This window comes from Myotis lucifugus, unplaced genomic scaffold, assembly GCF_000147115.1.
Source record: "Myotis lucifugus unplaced genomic scaffold, Myoluc2.0 scaffold_701, whole genome shotgun sequence".
Classification (NCBI taxonomy): Eukaryota; Metazoa; Chordata; class Mammalia; order Chiroptera; family Vespertilionidae; genus Myotis; species Myotis lucifugus.
The window spans coordinates 71,923-87,278 of NW_005871749.1; the positions used below are offsets into that span (position 1 = coordinate 71,923).

Consider the following 15,356-nt stretch of genomic DNA (forward strand, 5'->3'; position numbering starts at 1 on the left):
TGGCACAGATGCCTTTTTAAAAGTTCACATGTGTCTGGAGGTGCAGTTCATACAAAGGGATTTGGGTTTGAGGCATCTCCTCTCTTCATCCAGAAGAATTTTCTTCTCTGGACCTTTTACAGCTATTCCTAGTGTGCCATCCTGAGGCACAGCCCAGAGGCAGGAACAACTCCTGATGGCCTCTGAACTGTGTGACATACAGAACAAGGAAGACTGCTTCTACATCTTACCCTCCACGAGGAAGAAATATTCCATGTGGTTCCTGAGAAAAGAAGATCTAGACCAGCAGTTCTCAACCTGTGGGTCACGACCCCTTTGGCAGTCGAACGACCCTTTCACAGGGGTCGCCTAAGACCATTCTGCATATCAGATATTTACATTATGATTCATAACAGTAGCAACATTACAGTTATGAAGTAGCAACAAAAATAATTTTATGGTTGGGGTCACAACATGAAGAACTGTATTTAAAGGGCCAGAAGGTTGAGAACCACTGATCTAGACTCTACCTGTGGGTCTCGACCCCTGAAAATACATCCTGCATATCAGATATTTACATTATGATTCATAACAGTAGCAACATTACAGTTATGAAGTAGCTACAAAAATAATTTTATGGTTGGGGGTTACCACAACATGAGGAACTGTATTAAAGGATCGCGGCATTAGGAAGGTTGAGAACCACTGATAGAGTCAGTCGTGAGAGGGCTATAATTCAGATGCTGTGCCGTGGGTCATGCCTGATTGCAGGTAGGTCCACATTTGTGTGGAGAAAACACTCACTCCTCCTGAGACATGTAGACTAGACAGAGGGAAACTACCTGTGGCTTTTCCTGAGTCCCCATGTTCAAGACCCATTTAGCTCATCTGTAAATAACAATCATGAGTTTCCCCAAATAGCTGGTAAGTGCTCACTTCAGCAATTTAAAAAATGGAATTTATAGGTTTTGTCCCTTTGGGGCAATACTCTCTGAGCTTAGCCACCCCATACTTTGTGGCTTGCTTTGAAAAATCCATTTTATTTTTTGGAAAACTCAGTAAGGTGTTTCCTTGAGTCAGATCTTTTCTTGGTATGCTTAATAGTAAGTTAGCAGAAATTTTTAGCTGTGTATTGGCACTTCCAGTCTCCCTGGGAGTCTGCTTATAGCACTAGAACAGCCAGTGTGTGGGAGGTGAGGCAGAGAGTGGAGGCTGATTCTGCAAAAATGAAGTGTGTTTCCCACCTGGGCCCTTACATGCCCTCATTCCCCCTCTTCCCTGGCTTCCTTTGATTCTGTACTCCCCTTTGTGCTTTTGAGGACAACCCCTGCTTTATGCATTTAGCTTGCTTTGTCACTTTCAATGATATACACATTTTGAAACAAATAATGCGTCTGGTACAAACTAAATGCCTGGAGCAAAAAAGAAAAAGGATACTGGACTTTAAATATGCAAGTGTGTCTTGTCTTTCTGTTTCTTGGATTTTGTTCTGCTTCCATGGAAGACCAGATCTGTGCACCTTGGTTCAATGTGGAGTCTTAACCTGGTCAGAGGATGGTGGGGTCAGAGCTGTCTGGTGCTCTCTGTAGGAGGAGCTGCTGTGGTGATGGATCAGTGACAGTTGTGAGAGCCAAATGGAACCTTCCCAGGCTTCCTGGTATTTTGGAAATAACTTTTGAGCTCAGTCATCAGTGAGAAAGAAAAGAGCAGGCATTTGTTTCCAGGATAGGAAGGTGGGTGGACAAAATGGTAAATAAAGTCTCAATGTTATAATTTTCAGTAATTTAAAATGATGGCTCTTCTTATGGTGATCATGTGTCAAAATTTACTTAGCTCATGAATGAGGGAACTGGCAGGATGGCAAAGCTGATTCAAAGGAGCATATGGATCCTTGAATATAAATAGTCAATGAAACAAAGCATGGCCCGAATAAGGTTTGCCAATACATGGTTGAGATATATAATCCTATCTAATAATAGACAAACAGGGTAATTGACCGTACCTTTGCTACGCCTCCCATTGGCTAATCAGTGTGATATGCAAATTAACTGCCAGCAAAGATGGCGGTCAATTTGCATACGTAGACTCCAAGCAGCGGAGCAAAGACTGAAGGCGAGCCGGAGCAGTGAAGATGGAAGACGGAAGGCAGCTCTGGCCGGGGCCGTGAAGATGGAGGACAGAAGGCAGCTCTGGCCGGGGCCATGAAGACGGAGGACAGAAGGCGGCTCCAGCCAGAGCGAAGGCCTGGGTCCCAGGTGCCGGAGGAAAACCGGTGCCCACAGCCAGGAGAAGGGAAGGCCTATTGCACGAATCTCTTTGTGCAACAGGCCTCTAGTGTTATATAATGTTATAAAGGTAAAACCATTACCTTTGGCTTATGGGACAAAACAATGGGCCAGAGATAATTTGCAGCTTATCAATCTTTTATAAGTTAGCATCTGACTTCATAGTCTGGACTCTAAAGAATAGTAAATATTGCCAATTTATATCCCATAAAGCATCAGGTGCCCATTTGTGGCTTTGCCAGACAATGCTCTATGTGACCGTGATTGGGCACCTAGTCATATTTTTTTTCTCTATGTGGAACACTTCATGAATTTGCGTGCCATCCTTGCACAGGGGCCATGCTAATCTTCTCTGTATCATTCCAATTTTAGTATATGTGCTGCCGAAGCGAGCATACCTAGTCATATTTTTGACTTATTTCCAAATTTAAGATAATTTTTCTTGACAGTACATAAGGGAACTGTTGCAGAAGAGGGGCCTCTGGTGAACATGTGAACAGTGTTCTGATATCTTGTTTGATATCTACTCTAGCTGGTTAGTTATTCTAGGGCCTCAGCATTGTTGGTTTGCTTTCTCCTTTCTTTCCAGTGTGGAATGTTGTGACTATTTTCAGGGATGATGGCTGCTAGGAAAACCATCTGGATTGACATTTTTTTCCTGTCTAACTCTCTTGGAAAACTCCAGTCATAGAGTAAAAATGTATATCTTTAAATGGCATACTTATTTTTGGGAGGGCATAATTTAAAAACAAAACTGTATTTTTGCCTAGTTCCAGAATAGAGGTTTAAACGAATCTTGTGAAGTAACTGGTCTCAATAAAGAAAATGACTATTATATCTTTAAGATTATAAGCAACAACTATTTTTGTTTTTGAGTGGACAACTTTCAGATTTTCTCTTTATTGCCTCCTGAAGCAAGGCTTGCCTTGCTAATGGGCTGATCTCTTATTCATGCACAGGCATATGACACACAACCACACACATAATAGACCCTACTAATGAAGACTTCAGGAAAGAAAAAATGTGTCATTAATTTAGACACACTCAGTTCTTAGTTAAAAAAATACGGTAAAATCCTGTGAGTCCTTTGTAATGCTTGCTGTGCACACTGTTTTATGCGACAATTACTTATTTAATTATATTTCAGGAGGTATGATTTGGCCGCCAGTGTGACTGAACTACAAACGATTTTAATAGATTTCAACGATCACTTTTTTTCCTTAAAACTATCTGATTAAATCATACCAAGGAGTGAATGACTGGAAGAGCCTTCTTGAGGGTGTTTGAGGATTAGGGAAGAATTTTCTTATCGCGGATGACTCACTAGTGAGACCTTGTTCAGCAGGAGCTTTTTTATCTGAAACCCTGAACAGCCCCCACTGGCTTCCTGGTTTGCGGTGGCTTTAGACCCCAGTTTTGAGACGCATCAACTTTCCCTTACGTAGGACACTTGATTTCATGAGTAGTTCCCTTTTCTAGACTAAGCTGGACAAGAGGATTTTCTGAGTGGGCCTGGATGTTTGAGTTCAGAAGGCCCCTGGGCACTGCATGGGGACAAAGAGGAAATGAAATGGAAGTCTCTGTGTGATGTTCACACCATGACCTGAATGTCAAGCATGTTTCTACTTAGTATGCATATTCCAGTATTTTCTGTCACCCTGTGGGTATGTGTGTGTATATGCACTTATGTGTCTGGGTCTGTAGGTACATGCATGTGTATATGCACACACATATACATACATGTACTGCATATGTATATACACAGACATACATGTGTACGTGGTAATATGGTCATTTTATAAATTCATATACACTGAGATTAAAAAGTCATCATTGGAGTGATGGGCATCTGCAGAACTGGAGAAGCACTGAACAAGGAGCACTAAATAAGGGGTTCAGATATTAGCAGCTTATATTAATTATTGTTTTCTTGTGCAGGGAGAAGTCATAATTGATTATTCATGGTGCAACAGTTTTTTTCCCCCTTGCTCTACATTAGGAACCATAAGAATCCCTAAACTTTTAGCCTAAGACATTGGGAGAGAATTGTTAATAACATGACCTGTGTCTGCTTTGGTACGAGATAGTTTGCTTTAAAAAGCTTGTTAACTTGACTTAATGATCAGAAACACCGCTGGTCTGCTGCCGGTTCAGCAGGAAGGGATGGCTGAGTGGAAGTTTCCTGGGCTCATGCCATGTGCCAGGTGGTCAATGGGAACCATCTCCTTTAATGATGGACATTTGTCCCAATTCACAGTTGAGGAAACTCAGGTTCAGAGAGCCAAGTGGCTTGTCCCAGGTGACACAGCCAGGAAAGGCCAAGGCCAGGATGTGAACTGCAGTTCCTTTCTGTTTAATACCAGGGCCTGGGACAACAGGCCAAATTCTCTTTTTCTGACCCGTGGAGACCCGTGGTGCAACATCCTAAAAATAACATTGAACTCCACTTGAGACTAAGATGGCCAAGAGTCCAGTACTCAAGGCACAGAACAACCTAGCTAGGAGTAGAATTCATCATTTAGTTTGGGGAGAAGTTATTTGTTAAAACAAATTGCTAAGCCTGCAGCCTTGAGGAAAGAAGTGTCGGAAGAAGTGTTCAGTCTCCCTTCAGCCTACGACCCTCAAACAGTGCTGTGAGAAAGAGGAGGTGGGAAAGGGCGAGTTTGCCACACTGAACAAGATGGTGACTGTTGATGCATCCCCTTTGAAGAGTGTTGCTTGTAAGAAAGACAGGAGAGGGACAAGGCCTGGTTTTGGAAGAGGACCTAATCCTTTTTGCCATTATTTTATTGTCTCTCCTAACGTTTTGCTTCTACCATTATTGCTGAACATGCAGAGCTTTATGATGCAGTTAAAGGTCACTTCCACCCATGTCCTTTGTTAATACAATGCACGAAGCAGGCTCCAGTTGGCTTTGTTACTGTCCCTAGATTTTTCTTTTTCATAAAGAAACATTTTAAGAATAAAATGATTCAAGTGCTTCTATATTGCACTTGAACTTGTATCCCTTTTATATTGTACCGGCAAAGAGATATTTCTGCAGATTTGGGGTGAGTGACCTATGACCTTTGTTTCAAAAGTTTAACCTGCTGGGCTGGACAGCTTTGCGGGTACCCAAGGGCTGAGGCGATGGTGGCATTTTCTGTGGTGTGGGGTGAACTGTGATTCACACACTAAGCCTTGGAATGTGAGTGGGCAGATGGGGAGTGTGGGCCGGCCAGGCTGTGGGGAGGCCGCCACACAAAGGGCACAGTCACATTCCTCGGGGCCACCGGGCGAGCATGCTGGCTGCTTGCCATCTGGCAGTGCTCTCTGGTATTCTCCTGGGAGTGGATGCCTGGATGCCTGGGAGCACAATGGTCCAGGGAGACACCGCTCCGGGCAAGGCCAGAGCTGTAGGCGCAGTTTATGGAGGAGGCTGCAGGGCTTCTGAAAAGATCCTCCTCCTGGGAAGAGGCGAGGCATCCAGAGCGTGGGAGCAGGGGAAGACCCTTGAATTGCAGTGTTTGGATTCTGGCCCTGCCAGATGTGTGGCAGGGTCCCCTCCAGCCACCAGATTTGAGGGGGTGTTAGGGGAAGGAGATTGGATGAAGGGTTCAGGTAATTGATGGGATGTCCGGTGCCTAGTGAGGATTATTTGTGTTTGGAGTGGCTCCACGTTCCTTCTGAAGAGTCCCGGGATTTCTCTGAATAAAGCAGAGCCTCACATTTAAGTGTCCTCTCTTTACAGGATGCTGTGCTAGCAGCTGGCAAACACACTGTTTACCACGCAGTGATATTCTGATAAGAGCTCATTCCTGAAAGGCAAATGGAAACTTCCAATTAGAACTCAGCCCAGGTCGTGGGGTGAGATTCAGAAAAATAACACCGAATGCAGACACAAAACTGGGAAAGCCAAAATTCTAAGGGAGCTGCAAGATTGCAGAAATTAAAAGAGGTGACAAATACCATATGATTTCACTTACATGTGGAATCTAAGAAACAAAATAAACGAACAAACAAAACAGAAACAAACTCAAAGATACAGAGAACAAACTGATGGTTGTCAGATGGGAGGGGTTAGGGGCTGAGTAAAAAAGGAAGGGGATTACAAATTGCCAGTTATAAACGCAGTCATGGTGTTGTAAAGGATAGGGAATAAAGTCAATTATATTGTAATAACTATGTATGGTGTCAGATGAGAATTAGACTTATTGGGGTGACCACTTCATAAGTTATATAAATGTCTAATCACTTATATACCTGACATTAAATAACATTGTATGTCAACTATAATTGAAAAATAAAAAATAAACTAAAATAAAAGGGGCAGAAAAAAGAGAAGGCCAAGGCAAGTGGCACTTTTGACATCTTTATAGGTTCCTGGGAACTAAAATGGCAGAGATGTGAAATGTTTAATCTCAGTGTTAAAAAAAGAAAAAGAAACACAACTGAACAACAAAGTTGTTTAATATGATAACATACAAAGTAAAAAGTTAGAATAGAAAAAAAATCTGAACAGAATGAGGAAGAGAAGCACTGACAGCCAATTAAGATAAATTCAAACTTGAGACTTCAATTGTTTGTCCTAGAGTTTTTAAGGAAACAAAGATGAACTTGAGGACAGAACAAGTCATCCTAGCTGATATTCCTGGAAATGTACCAGAATACATTATTCCCAAGGGAATAATAACCATTGGAAGTACACGTGGTGGTAGTTTCATTTTGCACAACAAGAACACTATCACACCAATGTCATCTTCATTTACGGCTGGAAGTCTTGCCGGGGGGAGGGAAGTAGGACATGAACAGCGGGTGCTGTTCTGAAATGTCCACGCTCTCAGACAGTTGCACAAGCTAGAAATGCATGGTCTGAAACACAGCTGCTTCTTAACTGGGTTCACCAAGGACCAGTGGATCCCACCCACGGGGAAGTGTAACTCAGTGTGGACTTGCAGGACATACTGTGTGTGTCAAAGGGCTCCTATGTCATTTTATATAAATCAGTAAAACCTCATTGTTGAAACGAGGGATCAAAGCATAACATTCCTAGTGGGGTCAGATAGGTGATCTGAATGGACTAATGAGAGCAGAGTGGGTGCCCAGCCAAGGGGCAGCCATGTGACATACTCCAGCTCACTGCCATGGGCATGCTGAGCTGGTGTTACCTGCTCAGGAGAGTATTCAAGGGAGGCCAGCTTTTCAGGTTTTAGGGGAAATCTTCTGATTTTTCAATGTTGGCTTTTAGGACATCAAAAGATATGGTTGTTGGGCCACCTGTGTGCTAACTCTGGCTTAAACTTTAAAGGAGATAACAGGCCAATGTTTGGTGGCTCCTTGATGTGAAATGAAAGAGTTTCTTTTTAAAGTCGAACAAGTTTGTGAAACTAAAACGAATTTTTCTTTAATCTTGATCATAATTGTGTAATGTTAACAACTTGAGGAATAGATACCTAGAGAGACATATGGTGTGTCAGATTACTAATTACTCTTCTCTACTCTGAACATTAGTCAGATCTTTGTGATCTGTTGTGCCTAGATACATTTCATGTGTATTTATGTATACATATACAGATATACATGGACAGAAGTTCCTCAGTGTGGCTTGTGGTACTGATTACTCACTTTCCACCACATTGAGATGATCCTTGGGTTTTATTTGGCAGGTATGACGGGCTGCAGGAGGACGGGCAGTGGCAGAAAGAGGGCTATACTTTCACAAGTTCTCTCTGCACTAGCTTGTAAGATAAAGAGGAGCAGAGAAGTTGGGTAGGCAGGAGTCACTTGAAGTTATCTCAGTTATAGTTGTTGAGGCCAATGGTAGGGCTACGATAAGGAAGGGCTGGGTAGAAGCATCATGGGTTGTATAGAATAAGACAGGATTTAGTAGTGATTAGCGATGGGAAACAAAGGAGTTCATGGCAATTGCAAAGCTTCAAAGCTAAGAAACTGGCACATGGTGGTGAGGAGAAGCGGTTGGCAAGTAGCAGGGTTCAGTGGATCAGGGGCAATGAGTTTGGCTTGGGACCTGTTGATTTACAGGTGAGACGTCTAGTCTGGTTATAGAGCTTCAGAGTCATTTGCTTCACATAGATGCCACAGTGGGATCTAGGAGGCTGGTGAGATCTTCGAGCAAAGACAAACAGAGATCAGAGGGAAAGACCCAGGCCCAGGAAGAATAATAGGGAACTAGAAATGGAATCCAAGAGAGATAACAGGTTCAAGAAGTGCAGGACTAATGAACTCCCACTTGGTTTGCGTGATTAGTCACATGTTCTCACTGAAGCCTCCCGAGGGCCCTGGAAGAGACCCAATTGCCCCAGTGTAATAGGTAAGGAGACAGGGTCAAGCCGTTAGAGCAGGAGTGAGGAACCTTTTTTCTGACAAGGGCCATTTGGATATTTATAATATCAGTTGCTTAATATAATTCACCTAATATAAATTTATGTTGCTATGAAAAAAGCTCCTAGGTTTATTGAATTTCAAATCCCGCCTGCAGTTGTCTTGGCAGGGCCAGACCAAATGATTTCGAGGGCCTTCTACGGCCCGCAGTTCCCCACCCCTGCATCAGAGGCTAGCAAGACAGTTGAACTGAGGGAACGGCTTGGGCTCTTTCAAGAAGGTGGATGGTGAGAGAGCTTGGTGGGTGAGGACATATCAGAAGGGAAGAAAAGGGCATTTCTGAGGATGACTTGGGGAGCATGCTTGTTACCTGAGGGGAAGGATCTAAGGGAAAGGGAAGTACAGAAGATGATAGCTGGGGATGGAATAAATAATTGAAGGGGCTGAGTTGAAAAGCAGGGGGCATGAGGTGGGCTCAAGAGAAGACTTCAGAGTGACAGGAATCAGAAAGGACACTCTCTGTGGACGGAGTAGCAAGCAGTGGTAGGAGCTGATGGCCAATCATGCATCACTATGAAGGGACATATTAGCTTTTTATTTTCTTTTTATCTGCAAAATTTCTATGGGTCATTCATATGAATTCTCAAGAACCACAAGTCAATTCAGCCTAGATCAAGTGGATATTATTTTAATTAGCTTTCATATTTTCTCCTCAAGGAGAGCATACTCTTATTAGTTGCTGTCCCATGAGTTATTTTGTTTTGTTTGTTTTTTTTGGCTTTAGCTTCAGTGAAGAATAGGGCTATGTATCAAGACAACATTGAAGGGATTGGTTTATTATTGTGTTTACATCAGTATTCTAGATAGTGGGGTTAACACACACAGTTGTGATTGAGAGTTTTCTGGGAAAAGCTCCCTATTATATGGTAAGAAAGAACTTGAACTTTGGAATTAATGGGTACAAATCTGAGCTGTAACATTTCCCAGCTGTGTGATCTTAAGGCGAAATATATTGCTTTATGTTCTCCAACTGTAAGGTAATGATTATAACTTATAGTGCTTTTATTAGAATTAGAAATATGTGGAAAACACCTAGCACTTGCCTTAATAAATGGTAGAAATAATAATACATCACTAAATGAACTGAGGACTAAATGTTTTTACTTATAAAAGATATCAAACAAACACAAGAGTATAGTATATGTATAAATATGTGTATGCTTTTTGTGTGTGTGAACTTATTTTCCCATTCTCTTGTGGATGGATGTTTGAATTATTTCCAGTTTTATTTAGTTACAAAGCATGCTAGTTACAAGCATTTTTATATGTATCTCCTGGTGCACATAAGCTCTCATGATGTCCATGCTCTCCTCTGCTAGGTAATGCCAAGTCATTTTCTAAGGTGGCTGTGTTCATTCACACTCCTAGCAGAGTATGAGAGCTTCTGGCTCCTCAGAACCCCACCAACCCCTGAAAAGCCCTGGAAATGTCGAACTTTAAAATGTTAGCCAGTCTCGTGGGTATGAATTGATATCTTGCTTTTTAATTAGTATTTCCCTGATTATTGATCAGTTGAGCATCTTTCATGTTTGCTGGCCTTATGAATTTCCTCTTCTGTGAAATGCCTATTGCCCATTTTTCTTCCTAGACTCATCTTTTTGGAAAACATGAAGGCACCGAGCCAGGCACCTATCTATTTATTTATCTACCGGTCTACCTATCTACCTAGCTACCTACTACCTACCTATATTTATCTAAGTTCAATCCATAATTGATGCTTTTATCTGGCAGAAAAATCAAGCTTATTGCCTTTACCAAGTAGGTGTCTATACGTGATGAGTATTGAACGAATCAAACGGGGAGAAAAACAAGCTTGCCATTAAAGAGGCACAGTTAGCACATCAACTGTGATATCTTCCTAAATTAGTACCAGCAAGCCTACTTTTCATGTTCTCCCCCTAAGGATCGTGTGACCTGGACAAGCCCTCTAAATGGCTCCTTGGGGAAGTCAGCACCTCCCGACCTCCTGGGTGTGGGCCGACCCTGCAGTGATAGAGGCCAGGCCCTCTCCATTCCCTGCCTCGGAGGCCCCACGTTTCCTGTGTGTGGAACCCCCTTGGCTGCTCCCAAGTCTATGTTCCCTAGGCCACTCCCATGGGATTCAGATTCCATTGGGTATAACCGGGCCTTGGAATCTGATTTTTGAACAAATGCCCCAGTAATGCCCATTTCTAGGTGACTTTAGGAAATCCTGCTCAAGCTTCATTCCTGGAACTGAGATCCAGTGGGGAAGGTCCTTTGAGTGCTTTTCCTTTCACTTCTTTAAAAAAGTATTTTTATTGATTTCAGAGAAGAAGGGAGAGGGCGAGAGCAATAGAAACATCAATGATGAGAGAAAAATTGTTGATCCTGCAACCCTGGCATGTGCCCTAACCAGGAATCGAACGGTGACCTCCTGGTTCATAGGTCGACACTCAGTCACTGAGCCACACGGGGTGGGCTTTCCTTTCACTTCTTTGGCACGAATCTAGGTGGGAAGCAATATATTGGTGGAAAACAAGTGGCTCTAAGAAAAAAGTTTTCTAGGTTCCACCGAACCAGCTACGCTTCCCCTTCGCCCCCCCTTTCAGGTGCTGCAGCTGTGCCCATGACTCTGGGCTCCCTCCAGCTGCAGCTGGTCCCGGGCCACCTGACCTCCTTGTGTGCCTGTGCCATGATCTCCCCCCTGGTCCTTAAACCTGCCCCTTTTTTTTTTTTTTTTTTTTTTTTTTTTTTTTCGCTTAAAGTATTACAAAGGGTATTACATAAGTGTCCTTTTTTTTCCCCCGGCTGGGTCCTGGAGTCCCCAGGCTCTGACTGGTCCGCCCCTCCTCCATGGCACTTGCTTTGCCTGTTGTGTATTCTGTGTTTCGGGCATGTTGGCCTCTGCAACTGGGGATGTGGGACCCCGTCTTTCACAGCAGTTTCTTTGCTTTTGCTCTTTCCTGTGTCTTAGAGCTCCCCTCCCACTATCTCCTCTTGGCTAACTCATCCTTATTCCTTAACCGGGGGATTTGTTAAAATGCAGATTCTGATTTAGTTGGTCTGAGGTGGGGCCGAGATTCTGAATTCCCAGGCAGCTCCCAGATGCCGCAGGATGTCACCAAGTCTGGGAATCACACCTACAAGACTTGAAGACTCACCTGCTCCTCCCTGAGTTGTAAATGCCCCTTCTTTGTGTTCTTAGCACCTGGGCCAACCTCTGTCATGCTTCTCACCTGGCATTATAATAACTGCCTTGTCTACCTACACGTTTCTTGAGGCCAGCAATTGTGCCTTGTTTGTCTTTATTTACATGTGCACTGCTCGGCATCGAGGAGATGCTCAACAAATATTTATTGAACAAACAGATGATTCCAACAGTCCAAACAGATATTTGTCGGGTTCATTTGCTGTGTGTGGCTGTTTCCCTATGGAGGCCGATGACTCGTTCCTTTTCTGATGGTGCCCTGTGGCCTGAAGGTTGGCTCCACTTTCTATAATGCAACATTCCTTGCCAGGGGAGGGGCAGAGGAGTGCGTGGTTAGCTTGGGCGCTGGAAGAATTCAACTTATATGGGCCTCAGTTAGGTCAAGATTAGTGGGTTTAAAATGAGCCCTGGTTCCTGTATTTTCTTTGGATGGTGCCTCGTGCCTGTGAACACACGTGCACACATCTCTTATGGACTGAGTCTCTGAGATTTAATAGCCTCTTACTGTCCTACCCACACAGGTGCTGCAAGGGGCTTGCTGAAATGCAAATTTGGCTTATGCCTCACTCTTGGTGGCTCCCTCTCCTTTCATGGAAAAGTCCAAATCTCCCATCATGGCTCATGAACAGGGCGCCCAGGGAGTCTGTGCTTACGCCTGTTGTCCTGAGCATCCCCTTTACGCCCAAAGGTGTCTCAGTTAGGATGATGAATGACATGACCGCCCTGCCCCTACGGCCTCTCCCCACAGCTTCCTGCTTTATCTTTTCAGCCAGGTAGGTTGGGTGTGAGAACATCTCACATCACTAATGGGGCCCAGGCTTCCAGCTCTGGCTAATTCTCATAAAAGGGACCTTGTTAATAGCTTACCCTTGCCTTTGCTCTGGACAGTTATTGTGTAAACTAGATTGTATGTCTATTTTAACCTGTAATTACTGTATATTCTGTAAAAACCAGCAAGATCAAGTCAGGAACACAATGGTTTATGTTTTCCCTCAGCACCTTCAGCAGGGATCTCTTAAAGATTGCATTAACTCTTAGACAGACTGATGGGTGAGGCATCCTACTTGTGGGTGAGTAAATAGTAGCTCCATGGGAGAAGGGGTTGCCAGTCTGTAATCATTATTTTGCTTAAAGTGTGTAATCTCCCGCCTCTCATCTATTTATAAACGTGTTTTCAGTGCTGTTGGAGCAACCACCCAGGACAATGTAGAGTATTAATTGCAAAACAAGAGAGACCTGGGTGAACCCCAGGCTGTTTCTTAATTCCTCTGAGAGTTGGAATTCACCCCTATAAAAATAGAAATAATAAGACCTACTTTGTGTGGATAGTATGTGGATTCATTGAGATGATGTGGAAATGTTGAGTTATGTAGACTGAACCACTGAGTTATTTCTGGTTGGAAACAGTGGTAGTGCTACAAATGTTATGTGGTATTGACTTGCAGCATGATGTTTTTCTGTTGTGACGCAGTGCTCTGTTTTTGAGCTGGGAGAGCGTCTTTCTTTCTCTTCATTATCTTAAGCATATTTTCTAATGCAGCCACATTGAATCCCTGCTCATGCCCGACTGTTCCTCTTTGGGTTACACTGTGTCCAGGTGTAAATGGACTTCTCTTAACTTCTGAAAACACAGCTGCTCCACTACCATCAGGCCAAGCTCTCTGTTAAGGAAGTCTCCCTTGTAGGTAGAAGATATGTGGCAAAGATAGAGATTCAGTGCTCTGCCCATTTTTGCTGTGAATCCTGGAATGTTTTAAAACCAGAAAGTGCAAAGGTGGAGAGGTAGGCAAGGTGATAGGATTTAATAAGTTCTGTGTTGTCTAATGTGCATTGTTTGGTAGAACTGTAACTTGAACCTAAAAGGTGGGTACTCTCTGTTTTAGAGCAGGAGAGACATTTACCATTCAGTCTGAGGGCAGCCTGTAACAGGGTCTCTGAATCTTCTCCAGCCTCTCATTGTGGTCCATGGACCAGGCCTGTGAACATCAGTGGGAGCTTGTTAGAAATGCAGTCAAAGCCCTCCCCATCCCCCGCCCCCCTTCCCAGACCTACTCACTCAGGAGCTGCATTTAGCAAGCCCTTCAAGTGATTCAAATGCACATTCAAGTTAAAGAAGTGTTGCTCTCGGTCAGCAATGCCCAACTGGCGGCGTCTAGTGCATAAATATCCCTGTGTTAACTGTGATGACTTAAGCTTGTTCTGTAGCTTTAAGACTTCTCTTGCTTTTCTATCTTCTCCATGCTAATCATTGTTCCAAACTTAAATTCTTTTTTATCAAATTTGGCACCACAAAATACTTCCCAGCTGTTCACGGGGGATACATGGCTGAGCGATGATGCAAACATCTGTTCTGGCTGGAGTAACCCTCATATTTCACCAAGTGGAGTTCTGCGACCATCTGTCTCCCCCTCCTTCCATGTGACCCCAGAGTTCTGTTGAGGTGAAGGAAGTCAGAGTCATTTGGTGAATGAAAATGACGCTCAGTGTGGTAGCAAAGAACTTAAAAAATGTTTTAATTGAATTTTAGAGAGAGAGGAAGGGAAAGGGGGAGAGGAGAGAGAAACATTGATGAGAGAGAAAGAAACGACCTCTTGGTGCAGGGGTCGACGCTCAACCACGGAGCCACATCAGAACTTTTCTTCTAAAATTGAAATATTTATTGACAAATGTATATTTGATTACAACTCAGAAATGTTTTGTCACGAGGTATAGAGGAGCTCATCATTTCCTTATATTGATTTTTGTCCTTAAATACTGCCTGATTGATTAGGATGCACCCACACTTGGCCCTGTGAGTGGGAAGGGGCTGGAGGAGTGGAAGGTCTCCCACCGGGCTGGATGTTGGTGGAGGAGCCAGCTTAGGAACTTGGGTCTCTTGACTTATAGGTCTGTAAACGGTCCAGCTGGACATAACATTTTGGGAATAGAGCCACTAAGACACCGTGCTTTTGGCAAAGATGGATCTGTTTTTAGACAGAAATAGGAGAAGGATAGTTCTCCTATAATATTCTATTTTGGGCCAAAGATGAATCTTCACGTGGAGGGAACATGTGGTTTCTAGTCCATGGTCTATCTTGGGTTGTTTTGTGGCATAGTTCAATGCACTTTCCGTCATCTCCGAAAGAGAAGTGCCTCCAAGAGTTGATATAAAAGAGGAACATTTTCTTTAAAATAATAATAATAAAATAAAGCAAATTCAGATGAGAGAGTTAAGTTGGCAGATGTGCTTTTTGGAATAAGTAAAAACAATATGAACCATGACTCCCAGATCTTTTCTTTCCTGCTCTCCACTACACACACACACACACACACACACACACACACACACACACACACACATCACACACATCTCTCTCACAAAACATACACACATATAAGCATACACCAGTTCCTTAGAATCATTAAGCCTGTGACAACTTCTCTTACATGTAACAAGCCATGGGGACCCATCATGATGCTTAAAACAGTACTCCTAACAGAATTTTCTTTTCAAGGGCTTCCTCCCCTTCCCCAAATTAGAAAAAAAAGTAAAGAAAATGAGC

The 15,356-nt window shown here is 43.2% G+C and overlaps 1 non-coding gene across 1 annotated transcript; it reads right to left on the reverse strand.

Moving 5' to 3' along the window:
- Window positions 1–2,553: 2,553 nt before the first annotated feature.
- Window positions 2,554–2,660, reverse strand: LOC111823811. Its single transcript, XR_002826919.1, has one exon. It is a non-coding gene; the product is annotated as a U6 spliceosomal RNA (small nuclear RNA).
- Between the last annotated feature and the right edge of the window lie 12,696 nt (window positions 2,661–15,356).